The sequence below is a fragment of the Ascaphus truei genome, chromosome 8, assembly GCF_040206685.1.
Source record: "Ascaphus truei isolate aAscTru1 chromosome 8, aAscTru1.hap1, whole genome shotgun sequence".
Lineage (NCBI taxonomy): Eukaryota > Metazoa > Chordata > Amphibia > Anura > Ascaphidae > Ascaphus > Ascaphus truei.
Window position 1 is genome coordinate 99,635,728 of NC_134490.1, and position 14,813 is coordinate 99,650,540.

General features: G+C 46.1%; 1 long non-coding RNA gene across 3 annotated transcripts; it reads left to right on the forward strand.

Annotated features, from left to right (window-relative positions):
* Nucleotides 1-9,631: 9,631 nt before the first annotated feature.
* LOC142500995 (uncharacterized) lies at nucleotides 9,632-12,366 on the forward strand. 3 transcript variants are annotated; one of them, XR_012803397.1, is made up of 4 exons: nucleotides 9,632-9,746; nucleotides 9,922-10,027; nucleotides 11,048-11,111; nucleotides 12,043-12,366. It is a non-coding gene; the product is annotated as an uncharacterized LOC142500995 (long non-coding RNA). The 3 variants fall into 3 exon arrangements; XR_012803396.1 differs by lacking the exon at nucleotides 9,632-9,746 and having other exon boundaries at nucleotides 9,773-10,027; nucleotides 12,043-12,362; XR_012803398.1 differs by lacking the exon at nucleotides 9,632-9,746 and having other exon boundaries at nucleotides 9,773-10,019; nucleotides 12,043-12,361.
* Nucleotides 12,367-14,813: the final 2,447 nt, after the last annotated feature.

Below are 14,813 nucleotides of genomic sequence, written 5' to 3' on the forward strand. Positions count from 1 at the left end.
AGACGCTGTTACAGGGACTTATCCCTGTTGAAGAAAATGACTCTAAATCAAGCAGGGAGCTGGTTAAGTGCAGACAGGAAATTAACCAGAACCCACCTGGCTAACTAGGACTCTGAGAGGTTTAAAACTCCTGCTAAAACAGACCTAGAGAAATTTTCCTCGGCACACAACAGTGCTGACATGAGGGGAAGGTCTTGAATATACAGGAGGACTGTACAGTATATTGCCAGCAAGACACAAGGGGACAAGACCTCTTTTCCTGGACGGAGAGGACCCAGGAACCTGCCAGAGACTGGACCATCAAACACACCAAGACAGCTGGACACCACTGACCTGAAGGGCCACCTGCTTTAAGGTACCGCTGAGACTTTGAGGTGATAGGCTGGATAGGGGTGTATCCTCCCAGTCTTGTAAGAGAGGGGCCAGGGGAAGTAAATAAGCCCTTACACAGGGATAGGTGTTTGTCTATTTTGTATATTTTTGTTTGCTGTGCATTGTTGAAAGGAACAGGCTCAATAAAGACATATGTTAATTTCACCCCAAACGGTCTCCATTAAATATACCTCTGCACACATCTCTTACAGTAACCAAAAGAATTCAAGGGGATATTAGGGGCGTATTACCGCTTCAAATAAAAAATTGTAAACATAAATGGTGACAGCAACATATTTTTGTATATGCTGTAAATCAATGAATTACTGGATTTTGAATTAATGGATTTTAATAAATACTGTAGTTGCTATGCAGTATCTTACAAATTATACATATTTCTGATTCACTATATAAAGTAAACAAATTATCAAAAGGGTTTTCAGTAGTCCTTGTTGTATTTACCAACGTCTGCAGGTCCTACAGCTCCCACCTCCTTTTCCATGCTCCACAATGATAGCCAGGAATAGAATAACATTGCCACCCATCCTGGAAAGCAAACAGATTACAGCACGTGAGAAAGGAAGGGATAGTGTGTTAAATAAAGTAGCCATTGATTTACATTACACTCCCCTCCCTTCAAATTGCAGCATTAGATTCAATCCCCACTCACATACCAAAACCAACAAACCGGCCTTATTTAAATGAAGATTCCTAGTAAACCAAAAACAAATGTCTATAAACTCTCTAAACCAGCCTTATTCTGGGATTTTATCATATTAAAATTCATATTAGATATTAGTCTCTGTTACTATAGCTGTATCTCTAACATTCTATAGAACTATTACCCAATTAAAAGTCTAACGGAAAGAAGGAATGTTGGGGGGTAGCAGTAACAGTTCCCAATAATAGATGTAACGGTCAGACCCCCACCCAATCTCATATTGGCCCCCGTGGGTGTAATCTGCTCCCAATTACATGTATGTGTATTGTGGTGCACCTGCTGGCTTACAGGACTCCTGAGTCTCCCGCTGGGTGTTAGTGGGGCTATCACCATGATAGGCGTCTGAGGTAGTGTTCTGAGTCCTTCTCACATTCGGTACAGCGCCTCCACCCCTACAGCGGCAGGGAGGAGTATCTGATGGGGAAGTCCTTGGTGCATCTTCCTGGGGAATAACTCCAGACTCACACAGGAAGAGTATTTTGAACCAGGGCATCTTTAATGACATCTCTTCTGGCAGACTGCCCATCACAGCGGCCGACACTTAGCATTTCGTAGAGGTACTCCATGCAGAAGGTTCCTCCTCTCCCTTAATTAGGTTGGCTGTCCACCTCTCCCCTCAGGGAGACCACCTGCTGTGCCAGAGCCCTGAACACAGTGTGTAATCAGCTTGCCCTTGACAGTCAGACTGTACTGCAGCAGACTCTTAGGATGAGCTTGAACTCACTTCTTCTAGAACTGAACTAACTTTAGGCAGTTCTGTGCAATATATAACCTCCAGAAAAGACCCACCTCTGTGTCACTAACAGTGGACACAAAGCATGCTGTCACTTCCTTTGCTACATATGACACGTCACCAGGGTTTGGGGGCAAACCTCCATGATAGGTACTGGCAACCCTGCCTTCTTACCAGGATTACTGCCAGCATGAGAGAGATCTGTACACCAATTTTACACATGGCTACCAATCTCCCCCTGGTGAAACCCAACATTCCCGGCTGGGATCTAAATTTGCGGAACCTTCCTTCAGGTAGCACTGCAACACATAAACAAGATACATAGCATAGGAATACATTATTACAAAACACATTTTTTTTTCTCTCTGCATCAACATAATTACATAGCCAATTTGATTACAGCAGCACATAGAATCACTCCATAGGAGAATTAATCTAGTAATAATGCCTAGGGTCAGGTTTCTGCACCTCCCTTCCATTAGCATCTTTCACAGTGATACTATACGATCTGGGTGGCCCATTCTCTGGCCGGTACTCCATCTTATGCATGAAAATGTTGTGCCCAGCACTCCATACCCTCATCAAATAGCAAATCCTTACCTCAGTCTTATTGGCTGCATGCTCAGACTTATCCATGATATAGTCCTCAATAGTCTCCCTCAGCCAGTCATCCTTGTTATCCTCTATCTCCTGCATGAGAGGTTCAGGCACATATGGATATTCCAGACCATGAGACCGTTTGTATCTGGCAACTATTGCCCTCTCAGCCCTGCTGGTGCGGATAAGCTTTTTATTGCCTGCCCTTCCTGGCAGTACCCACGACAATGGTTCTTCAGGACACGTCATATAATATAGAAGACCCTCTGGGAGTGACAAGGCCCTTTTGAATATCATACCACCGCTTCCTTAACGCCTCTAGGCATTCCTCATCGGAGTACTCACCTATATCCCACCAGTGATCAATTATATCACTCCTTATTCGTATGAACCGCGTACGGTCCAACCAGGCCTCACACCCTCAAACATAGGAGCCCACCATCTGGTTTCCCGCTCTACAGGCTGCTCTCTCACTGCTACGGCCATTTCTCCTTACTCCGGTTCTCCCCCAGAAAACACTCCTGATGTACCTGTGGACATCACGGTAAGTGCCAACTCCTTCCCAGCACCGCTGTAGTGGTCCGCCGGTAGGCGCATCACCACCGATGTTGGGCTTGCTTGCTCCTCGTCCAATGAGGCAGACTCCGACGCTGGTAGTGGTACTTCCGCAGGGGACAGACAGCGAGGTTCCGGGTTCTCGCTGCGGTTGCAGGCCCCGATTTCTTTTCTCTCCGGTGCTATCATTAACAGGGATCCCTATTCTCCGGGATCAGCTTTCTCGGTCTTGACTTTGGGCGAGGCTCCAGCCATCAGCTTGGCTGTCTTTCCTCCCCCCTCTGCGGCGTGCCCAGGCACAAAGGACTCCACCGCCCATAGGTAATGTATGCCACACTGGGGGCATCTTGCTGTGGTGCTGGCTTCTCCGCCGGGCAACCTGCATTGCATGCACAGGCACCGCAAAGTTTCTTTGTCACCCGCCTTTACCACCAGGAAGCCTCCTGGCAACGAATAGGGGTGTAACGCAATGTCCGTTGCACTCATGGTTTTATTGGTTAAGGGAGATACTCGACACAGTAGTCTCTCCTGTTCACCAGCTCCTCGCAACTGAAGGGCAGGGGTCGCACCTTTAGCTCCTCCCTCAGCCAACTCGGTTCGCAATTGGCAGATACAGGGACCCCTCCCCCTGGTAGATATTAAGGGAGGGTCCCACAGGTTCTCTTGATGACCTAGGATTGGCTCTGAGCATGTCACACTCCAGGAGGGCGTGGCCACAGCTTTGCTCCACTTGCCCCAGCAGGATGGGGCTCTCTTTTCACGCCTCTCCCGGCCAACTCCTTGCAATAGCATGATTTGCAAAGTTCTCTTCACTCGGACCACGCGGTTTCCCAGGGAAGCGGGAACCGCCAGCTTGGATTGCACGGCCATTCACATTAGCAACTGAGGTAGATACTCGTATGGTGATTACCGCCTGGCAATCAGGTTCTCCATCCACCCCGCACATAATAGCAATGTCCTCAACACTCTCCTCCAGGGTAGCACCCCGGGATCCTAGGCAGGACAAAAACGGCGCAGCCACTGCTTTAGCGCCACTCCATAGCAAACTAGCTAAAGTCACTTCGGTAGTCTGTTCTTCTGTGGTACACACACCACGTGCGCTCTCTCCATTAGGCTCTGGCCACCATCTTAGACTCTCCGCACTGCGCGGAACTTCACTACTTGTGGTCGCCATCTTTACTTGATAATTGCTATCGCACATGGTGCTCCTCTCTGCTGGGCAGCCGCCATTTCAATGCAATAAAGAATGCCAGTGCACCACCTACATGTATCTAATGTATGTTTGACTCATTATTTCACTAGCCTGAGGTAGTACATATGAGTGTACAATAGCGCTCGTGTGACAACTTAAATATAACCGTGAAATAACCTGTGATTTGGAGTCCAAAAAAGAGTCCTACAGCTGCCCAAAAAGTTTCTCTGGTTATCTCACAACCAAGAATGATGTAGGAGTGGAGAACCTCTTGCCACAGGGCACCCCTTGCCTTAGCGCCACAAGAGGTTCTCCACTCCTACCTCAGGCTAGGCTCACTCTCTCTCTCTGTATGCTGTATCTGCCTTCCTCCAGTATGTGCTCTGTGGTAAGTGTTCTGGCTACTGGCTAGAGTACTCTGGCTTCTCCCATGCAGTACTAGGGCATCAACCTCTCTTGGCTACCTCTAGCGCAGGTCCTCTCTGGAATTCCTGACCCGCGTTAACCAGGCTATTCCCATGAGCATGGCATCCCACGACTAGCTGCCTCAAGGTGACCTGAACAGCTATAGCCCTGTCTCCAGACCCACTTTTCTCCCTTCAAGGCCCTAGGGTGTGCTTTGCGAGTCGTCCCGGACCTTTCCTGACTACCCCTAGGTCCTGTCCCATCCACAGCACTGACTGGCAGCATACACTCTCCTGTTTCCCAGTGTGCCTAACAAAAGCCTGTCCTGTTGATAGGTATCTAAGTAGCGCCTCCAAAAATGAAACGGTCAGACCCCCACCCAATCTCATATTGGCCCATGTGGTTGTAATCTGCTCCCAATTACATGTATGTGTATTGTGGTGCACCTGCTGGCTTACAGGACTCCTGAGTCTCCCGCTCTGTGTTAGTGGGGATATCACCATGACAGGCGTCTGAGGTAGTGTTCTGAGTCCTACTCACATTCGGTACAGCGCCTCCACCCCATCAGGATCCCTACAGCGGCAGGGAGGAGTATCTGACGGGGAACTCCTTGGTGCATCTTCCTGGGGAATAACTCCAAACTCACACAGGAAGAGTATTTTGAACCAGGGCATCTTTAATGACATCTCTTCTGGCAGACTGCCCATCACAGCGGCCAACACTTAGCCGCACATTTCGTAGAGGTACTCCATGCAGAAGGTTCCTCCTCTCCCTTAATTAGGTTGGCTGTCCACCTCTCCCCTCAGGGAGACCACCTGCTGTGCCAGAGCCTGAACACAGTGTGTAATCAGCTTGCCCTTGACAGTCAGACTGTACTGCAGCAGACTCTTAGGATGAGCTTGAACTCACTTCTTCTAGAACTGAACTAACTTTAGGCAGTGTTGTGCAATATATAACCTCCAGAAAAGACCCACCTCTGTGTCACTAACAGTGGACACAAAGCATGCTGTCACTTCCTTTGCTACATATGACACTTCACCAGGGTTTGAGGGCAAACCTCCATGATAGGTACCGGCAACCCTGCCTTCTTACTAGGATTACTGCCAGCATGAGAGAGATCTGTACACCAATTTTACACATGGCTACATAGACATGTCAATGTTCTAGGGTTACGGTCAGTGAGACTTAGGGGTTTGAGGTCAGAACATTTTATTTTAATTGAAAAATACTGATTTACATTAGTGAGACTCCATTGAAGCCTGAGACTTCTGATGCTAAAATATCAGTGACACAGATGCCAAATTGCTCACAGAAAATCATTGAAAGTGGACATGTACTATAAAAATAACAATCATATAATGCTAAACAGAAAAATAAGAGGGGCAGGTAATTTGAGGTCATAAATAGGGGTACAACAGTAATGGATGGACAGTCGTTATAATTCTCCATTTTTTGAAGGCTGGCTGGCAGGCATGGTCATGAAACAGTTTTTATAAAAAATGTGGTTGAGGGCGTTTATTATGTAGTTCTTGCTAGCGGGCTCAGAATAAAACAATCTTTAAAATCTGCTTTTCGAGAACCCCACCAACTTCTCTATCTGTAATGATTTTCAGATCCAAATTTGTATTTAATTGTAACCAGTAATAACTGTCAAGAGAAAAGAATGCACACACAGCCCACCAGGGATCGGTAATAAAAATCACAAATATATGGTCAAGTGGTAACACATATAATAACCAAACACAGTATAAAGGATACAATGGACAAAAATAATAATTGTACAATACACACCAATTAAATAAAATGACAAATCCCTCCCCCGCGAGGGTACTGGATAAACATAGGCTTCTATGAAGCAACACAGATACAGCCAAATAGCTTAAAAATAAACTCATATCTGGCTATGCACTAAGCTCCGCGTTTTTGCACCCGATTGGAAATTTTTGATTGGCCAAAAAAAAGTGAAGTCAAAGGCGGGATTCACTAACATGTTCAGGGCGCTTTTGTTCCGGACGAGCAAAAATATGCCAGATCGCGCGAGCTGCTTTCCCCCTCCCCCCCCCCTGCAATCGCGCTTAAACTTGTAAAGCACGATAGGTGACAGGGAAAAAAGCCTGTAAGAACTGCATGGTGACGCTGCGTCTCCATGCACGGCTCTTACAGGCGATCCTGAAGCATAAATATACATTATAATAATATTCTACATGTGCAGGGGGTCTCCTGAGCTGCACAGCATTAGTTTCAGCCTCGGGGACCCCCTACTTCATGAGATACAGGCCCCGTTATGGAGCCACTGATTCAGCCACCTGTGCTGAAACAGGGATATCCATAAAAGCCGGCCTGTGTGCGGCTCTTGAGGACTGAGTTTGGAGACCCCTGCGCTAAAGCAAGTAAGGTCTTACAATAGTGTCCCCTGAGTTTCGTGTATGTCCCCTTAGTTTCCTGGGGGTATCTGTGGGAGAGTAGGGGAAGGAGTGAACCCCTTCACTATAATATCATTGTTAATTACTTTCTACATGTTTTTTTTTTACATCCTAGAAATGGTACTGTAGGATTTAAGTGCTGAAATGCTGAACTGATTAAATGAGGGAAGCACATGTGAGAAATTATAATCAAACGTTTGCGCGAAAAATTATTACACACCCTATATAAAGCGGCCCTTTTATTCATTGTGTGTCAGTGCTATTGGGAGTGAGGGTGAGATAGACTGGACTTGGTGGTAGGAGGAGAGATTTGTGAGTGATTTGTTGCTGATTACTGAGTTGTCTTTTGTTCTTCTATTTAAAAAAAAAACATTGTCTTGTTAGTGTGCAAGTACTTTGTTAGTGTGTAATTTTTTTGGATATTTGTTTCTTGTGAGTGACTGAGTGACATGGAGAGGTGGAGTGGACATGGGAGTGGGGGAGGTGTGTGTGTGGAGGTGTGTGTGTGTGGGGGCGTGTGTGGGGGAGTGTGGCTCGTGCAGGTACGTCCCGTGCTGGCATGTCCCATGCTACTAGTGCAGGTGGGGGAGGGTAGCATTAGTAGTGGACAGGGAGAGAGGGACAGTGTCCAGCATCCGACCACTGAGGCAGGACAGACTGATGATGAAGATGATGCTGATGATCAGCCTCTAACCTCCATGCAGCGCGTACCTACATCATAACCAAGCAGACCATGTGACAGCGTAATGCTAAAGACTCCAACAGTAGGATAAATGAACTGCGTAATGATAAAGACCCTTGAGAAAGCGCTCTGTGAAGCGTGAAACGTTGGTAGGGCTCTCCATTGCCCTGTTTTTCCATGACCAATAAATAATCTTTTTATGGGATACGCACCCTCCTTTCTACTTTTTTGATACCTACAGTAGTGCTCTTCCAGTTTTTCTCCTTCTCTACTATCATAAGCAAGCAAGCTGTGCATGTCTATAAACGTATCTGCAATGCTGCTGCAGCACAACAGTCTGCGTTTCACAAAACGCAGAAAACAAAAAACAAGTTATGATGGAGTAACGCAATATAAATCCATACTACCGTGCCCACGTGGTCTGAAGTAGATTCCTTGCCATGAAAGCAGCCACTATAAAGATTCAATCTCTGATGAGAATGAAAAACAAATATATATATTCACTGCTGGCAAAAAAATTGCCCATACTGTACATACAGTATGTGAAAAAAACTAAAGTGATTCCCAGAAAGTAATGGCGCACGGGCCGCTCCACAGGACAATGTTACGCTGGGGAGGGGGATATGGTATAGAGTAACTGTCTGTGTAAGTCAGAGAGAGGTGCATTATGTGTGCTTTTCAGCATGCAGGAGGTTAGACTCCTCTTGAGAAGCTAGGTGCAGGTGCACCTACTGTAGTGCTGACGAGTATTCTAAAACAAATCTGGGGCAATCACCAATAAGACCCAGGTACATGCTGGGTACATGCTGCAACATTTCAGTGACATTTCTGCAGACAGACTAATGGCCCATCGAATTAACAGAGGGGGTCCCTGGCAGTCCCGTTCAAACTGAATGGGACTGCCAGGGACCCCTGCTTTGTTAATCCGATGGGCCATTAGTCTCTGCAGAAATGTCACTGAAATGTTCCAGTATGTACCCAGCATGTACCTGGGTCTTGTTGGTGATAGCCCCAGATTTTCTAAGGCAAGTTTTAGAATACTCGTCGGCGCACCTGTAATTAAGGAAAACAGAACTCCTGACTGAAAAGGGATTCGGCAATCGGTGGTGGATTCTTAAGAATTAAGGCAGCCTGCACTAGAATTAACCTCCTCAGTCCTGTGTCAGGATCTGTCTGTGTGAGGACTGTTTTATTATGTGGTGAGAACTGTTGTCTGCTGCAGCTTTTGATTCAACACTGCTTACAGGTAGCAGCCTGATTACCCTTTCATACGCGCCTTTGTATCAATGGAGAGTCTATGTAATCTCTCACTAGGCCTGATGCAAAGGGCTGATACACTGGTGCTTACTGAACAAGAAATTAACAGAATACTTTTTAAATCCACTCCAGAGGAAGCATTTGGGCCAGACCGGCCGCAGGACCATCTGCAGGAATTGGAACGCCTTAAAAGGAGAGAGATTGAGCTTTTTGCACACGGCAGCACACTATCTGAGTATTACAAGCAGAAGCTGATTCCCAGAGGATTTCGGATAAAAAATAGGCCAACTATAGGGGCAGAAAACACGGCTTTCTGTGAAAGGTGGTGCCAGGTACTTAATAAGGCCTCATTAGACCTTATCATCTTGGTGATTGAGGAGGTGGGGGAACAACTTAATAACACCAGAAGGGATATACTGAAGGTGGAAATCCTGATTGAGCAGGCGAGTTCCAGTACTGACATTATACAATCTCTGGACACTTTAAAGACCAAATTGGAGAAAATAAAGAGTGACCTGATCCATTTCAAAAAATTGAAATTCAAGAAAGTGGTGCAGGATTATAATGACGTAAGGGTCTACCCGTGGCTAAAGCAGGATCGCAAGCAACGCAAACCCAGGAAGGGACAGACCCCCCCGACAAACACAGACGCCAACACCAGTGATTCCGAAGCCCACTCCTCCACTGAACAACAGAGGGAAGCACCGCGGACTCCTTTTTTAGGACAGACTGCGGAAAAGGGGGCAAGAAAACCAGACGGGGGAAGAAAAGGAAAATCTCCTTACCTCCGATCACAAACGCGCCAATGAGTATGGATACCCTGGTCATTAATCTTTCACAGCATATACTAAGTGCAGATGAAATGTCTGTACTGGCACGTGGCCCCTCCTATGTACCCACCTTGAACTTTGATGATTTTGGGCTAGAAGTTGACTTATTTAAGTTTGAACGTTTACTTAACCTGAAATCCTTTTTTTCCCACAGGACAACAGAAACGATGCCGCCTACAGAGCCACCAGGGACAGATAATTTGGCACTGCCTATCGAACCGTCAGGGACAGTTAATTCAGCCGATCAGAAAGGTACCAAAGTATGTAAATTAAAATCCACATTCATACCTCCTTTCAAAAATCAATCAGTGAGCACCTATATGCGATTAGTTAAGGCAGACATTGCTAAATATGCTACCAATAGGCATAAAATCACACACAATATGACACTTAGGGAAAAGAACGCCCTTAAAAAACTGTCCAGTAATAGTGATATTATCATTAAAAGGGCAGATAAAGGTGGCGCCCTTGTCATACAAGACTACATAGCATATAAAACAGAAATTAAAAGACAACTGAGCTCAATTGATTGTTACATCAAATTGGATAGAGATCCCACTCCGACGTATGCGAGGGAGATAAAGGAGATTATCCAGCTTGGCCTTAATAACCGCTGGATATCTGAGACTGAAGCAGAATTTCTTACAATAGAACATCCCAAATGCCCACTGTTTTACACCCTCCCGAAAATACATAAAAATCTCCAATTACCTCCAGGGCTACCAATAATAGCAGCTATACATTCACTTAAACAGCCATTAGCCATATATGTTGACACATTCCTCAACCCCATAGCACAAAAAGCACGGTCATACGTAAAGGATACCTTTGACTTTTTAACCAAACTCAAAGATATTCCACGCAATGGTACTGACCATATAATGGTCAGTATGGACGTTTCCAGCTTGTATACTATTATACCTCATGAGGATGGCTTAAATATAGTAAAAACTGCTTTATCTGCCCATTACCAGGCGACAGTCCCCACTGAATATATTTTGCTCCTATTACACTTCATTCTTCATAAAAACTATTTTAAATTTGAAAAGGAGCATTTTTTGCAAATTAAGGGAACTGCGATGGGCAGCAACATGGCGCCCGCATATGCCAACCTATTTATGGTAGATTTTGAGGAGAAGTACATATATGCATCAATATACTATAAATACATAATTGGGTATTATAGATATATTGACGATCTGTTCTTTGTGTGGACAGGTACTGAGGACCAGTTATTGTCATTTTTTGATTATTTACACAATCTCCCTTCTCCTGTACAGCTTACTAATGTCTGGAGCTCTAAGCAATTATCCTTTCTAGACGTCCTGATTTCCCAAGAAAATGGTGAGTTCCACACAGACCTTTACAGGAAAGATACTGACAGAAATGCCCTGTTACGTGCTGACAGTCACCACCCCCCATCCCTCATCAATGCCCTTCCTTTCTCACAAAAAGTGAGGGTTTCTAGGATCACTAGTCGACAGGACAAACTAGCACCGGCCATGGATGACCTTCGTGAAAGGTTCACTAAAAGGGGATATACCCCGGCAGTGCTTGATGCAGCCCTTAACAGAGAGGTGATTCCTAATAGGGCGACTAAGGATGAGAAACGCATTGTATTTTCCACCACATACAATAGGGCCAGTAATTTTGTCAGATTTACTATCCGGAAACATTGGCACCTGCTGCAGAATGATGAGGTGTTAGCAGCTAGTTGTCAGACACCCCCCTTGATCGCTTATAGGAGAGGGAGAAACTTGTCAGACAACTTGATACATGCTGACAACAAGGACCACTACCATACGCCCCACTTCCTAGAAGGCGGTAAACAGGGTAACTTCCGGTGTATGAATTGTTCAGTGTGTAACAGTCTTACTACCGGGGACGTATTTTGTCATCCACATAGTGGTAAAAAAATCACTATTCATAATCGTATTACATGTAGATCTACATTTGTGGTGTATATTATCAGGTGCCCGTGTGGTCTTGTCTATGTAGGCAAGACTACACGCATGCTTAAAGTGAGATACATTGAACACAAAAGTGTGATACGTAAGGGTACGGACCCTACTGTACTGGTACAGCACTGTGTTGAACACAGACACAATGTGTCATCCCTCAGAGTGATGGGGATTGAACACATAGCACCAAGACAAGGATACCCTGATAGAGAAACCCTTTTACTGAGGCGTGAGGCTTATTGGATCCACACACTGCAGACAAGTAATGGCAGGGGTCTTAATGAACAACAAAATTTCAAATGCTTTCTCAACAGGAGGTAGCAGAAGGACTCTGTAAGGCTCTGTGCGTCTCGCCGTGGACCCCTGCGACCCATTATGTACATTATGCTCCTCTAAGGATTGCTGTATATGCATTTATCTATATGTATCATGTATCCTTTCAGGTTCTAATTCTATATGTAATGCTGCTAGCATAAATACAGCCTCCACCATTTTTTATACACTGCATTAGATGACACTGTGGTTATACTATTAGTTTGTACACTTTATTTGATTATTTTATTTAATAAAACTGTAGTCACATTACACTTGATTGTTTATGTAAGGGCTCTTACCCCAGCACGATCATTCAGTCCTCCTTGGGCATCAGGCTGTCTTTTTTCCACTCCAGGGCAGGTCTGATGCCTGAGGCCCGCCCCCCCTCCTCCCCCGTGAGGGCGTGATGACATCACCAGGGGAGCCTCTGCTGCCAGTGAGGGGGCGGCTCCCTGAGTTTCCAGCTTCCTGCAGGACAGCCATCTTAGCCTGTTACAGGCATTGGGGAGGCTGTCTCCTCCTCCCCTGGTGGTGCATGACGTCATCACGCTGCGTCGCGCTGGCGCCCTGACGTCACGATGGGGGCATTGACATCCAGGAGCAAGGCAGCAGTGATCGTGGGGGGGTGAGTACCCATTTGTGTATATATTGTGGTATGTTTAACATGTTCTGTAGCCCTCTCCTTGATAAAGGCAATCTATTTGCCGAAACGTTGGACCTTTGGTGGCACAATAAACTGCACCTTTAGTAAGACCGTGTGCCTGCTTCCATTCCTTTGCTCAGGATCTGTCTGCACACAGGTTTTCCTGATTCAAAACATGACACCATAACTCACCATGTTACAGGGCACTTCTGTTTTTTAACCAGTTTTTAACTTTAAGTTTATTGCAACTCTAGTATATGATTTTTAAATATTGTCTGCGAACCTCTTTAATTGTGGTAAATATTTTGTATAACTCGTCTGAAAAAAAAAGGTTTTACTATATGTAGCCCCCTTTCCCCATCACTAAAGGAACTACCGGTACTGCCATTACTTGCTTGGCTAACAGAAGGCCTGAGCCTCCACCGCTGGGAGCCTGGAGTGATCTCTTGTTCACCTCCACCTGCAAAGAATACCAGAGTAGCGGGATTGTCCTTTCCCCAATGTCAGTCCCCATCCAAAGTGTAGGGAGTAGCGTTCCCCCTGCGGACCATTGGTGCACTTAGATTATACCTTCCCGGACACTCCAGTACCTGGGTACCGCCGAATAACACAAGGGATCCGTCTGATCCACCAATGTAGGTCTGTCCGGTCCATCCATGAAGGCGTCTGGAAACAAAAGAAAACAGCGCACAACGCCAAATAGTGAAGCAAATTCAACAATATATTATAGAATTAAAAAGGGGGTAATATATCTGCGTACATGAAAAAAGTTGGTAAAAGGCATGTAGTGTGTATCACACTGTTTACCACTCGGCAGCTGTTAGCTGTAGATTCAGGTGCTTGCTTCCCTCTGCTGCTGCAGCTCAGTTGATTCTGGGGCAGGACGTCAGTCTTTTCACTCCCAAGGGGATTTCCCTTCATGCAGCCAGGTTCAGCAGCTGGTACTGGGGCTCGGTGAAATCGCTCCTGCTTCCTGGCCGATATGAAGCTGCTCCTGTACCTCGGCAGGTGTATCCTCTGCACAGAGGTTAAAACGCAGCTTGCTGGGGTGCCCTCAGCGTGCCACGATGCCGCTCCGTCGCGGGACGCTGTGTAATGACGTCACTGTCTACACAGCAGTGGTGGATTCAATAGGGAAGTTTGAACAGTCTTACAAAGTCTCTCACAAGTGTCCAAAACAGCACACAGGATGAAATAAAAACAGGACAGGCCAATACATAGACAAAGGCCAATGTAAGCAGATATAAGGCAATAGAATGTTACATCCAACTAGTTTCGTAGAATTAACTACTTCTTCAGGGCTTTTTTGTGTTTTTTTTTTTTTTGTTTTGTTTTTTCATGAAGGCGTCTGCCTCTGCGTGGGGGGAACGCCTGCTGGAGGGTCTCACCTTTAAGAGTCTCTTATCAGGGGTGGTCTGGTCCCAGACCACAGGCCGCAAGTCACCGCACGGCATCTTGTCACTGATGCCCAATGCTGATAAAGCTACAGCGGAACTGTCCCTATCTGGGGGCCATTCCCTGTAGCAGCCACAAACTGTAAATGGTCGGGGCCTAACTGGGGCCTAGGTGGCAAAACTAGGCCTAGTCTGGGAGACACTAGTACCCAAACACTACCTTCCCCTTCTGCCTCCTGGCTCCAACTGTCAGCGTGTGCGCCAAACCCTACTCTCTCCTAACAGAGATCCTCTGACCCCTATTGGCTAACACTGCCCACGTGGTCTTATCCCTCAGAGCACTCTGGGAAGTGTAGTTCCCCTGCAGAGCATAATGTAAGATGACCGTCGCTCTCTAGTGCTTCTGCGCATGCGCACATCACTAAGATGGCCGCCGCAACCTCGGGGCATGCGCGAGTCATCTTTGCGCATGCGCAACAATCAAAGATGGTGGCGTCCTGCCCGGGCATCCATCGCAGAGCTTCGGAGCAACTCCATGATCGCACGCAGCCCCTGCAGCCGTAGCCTCCCCCTTCTCCGCTAAGTGAGGGAAACTGGGACCCGGCTACATAAGGTATTGAACAGCGGCTGCAATATTTTAAAACTTCCATTGCTATCACAGAAAACATGTATTATATTTACTATAGAAAAATGCTGGTACAAGACTGGGTGAAATATTTGCTGAGAAAACATC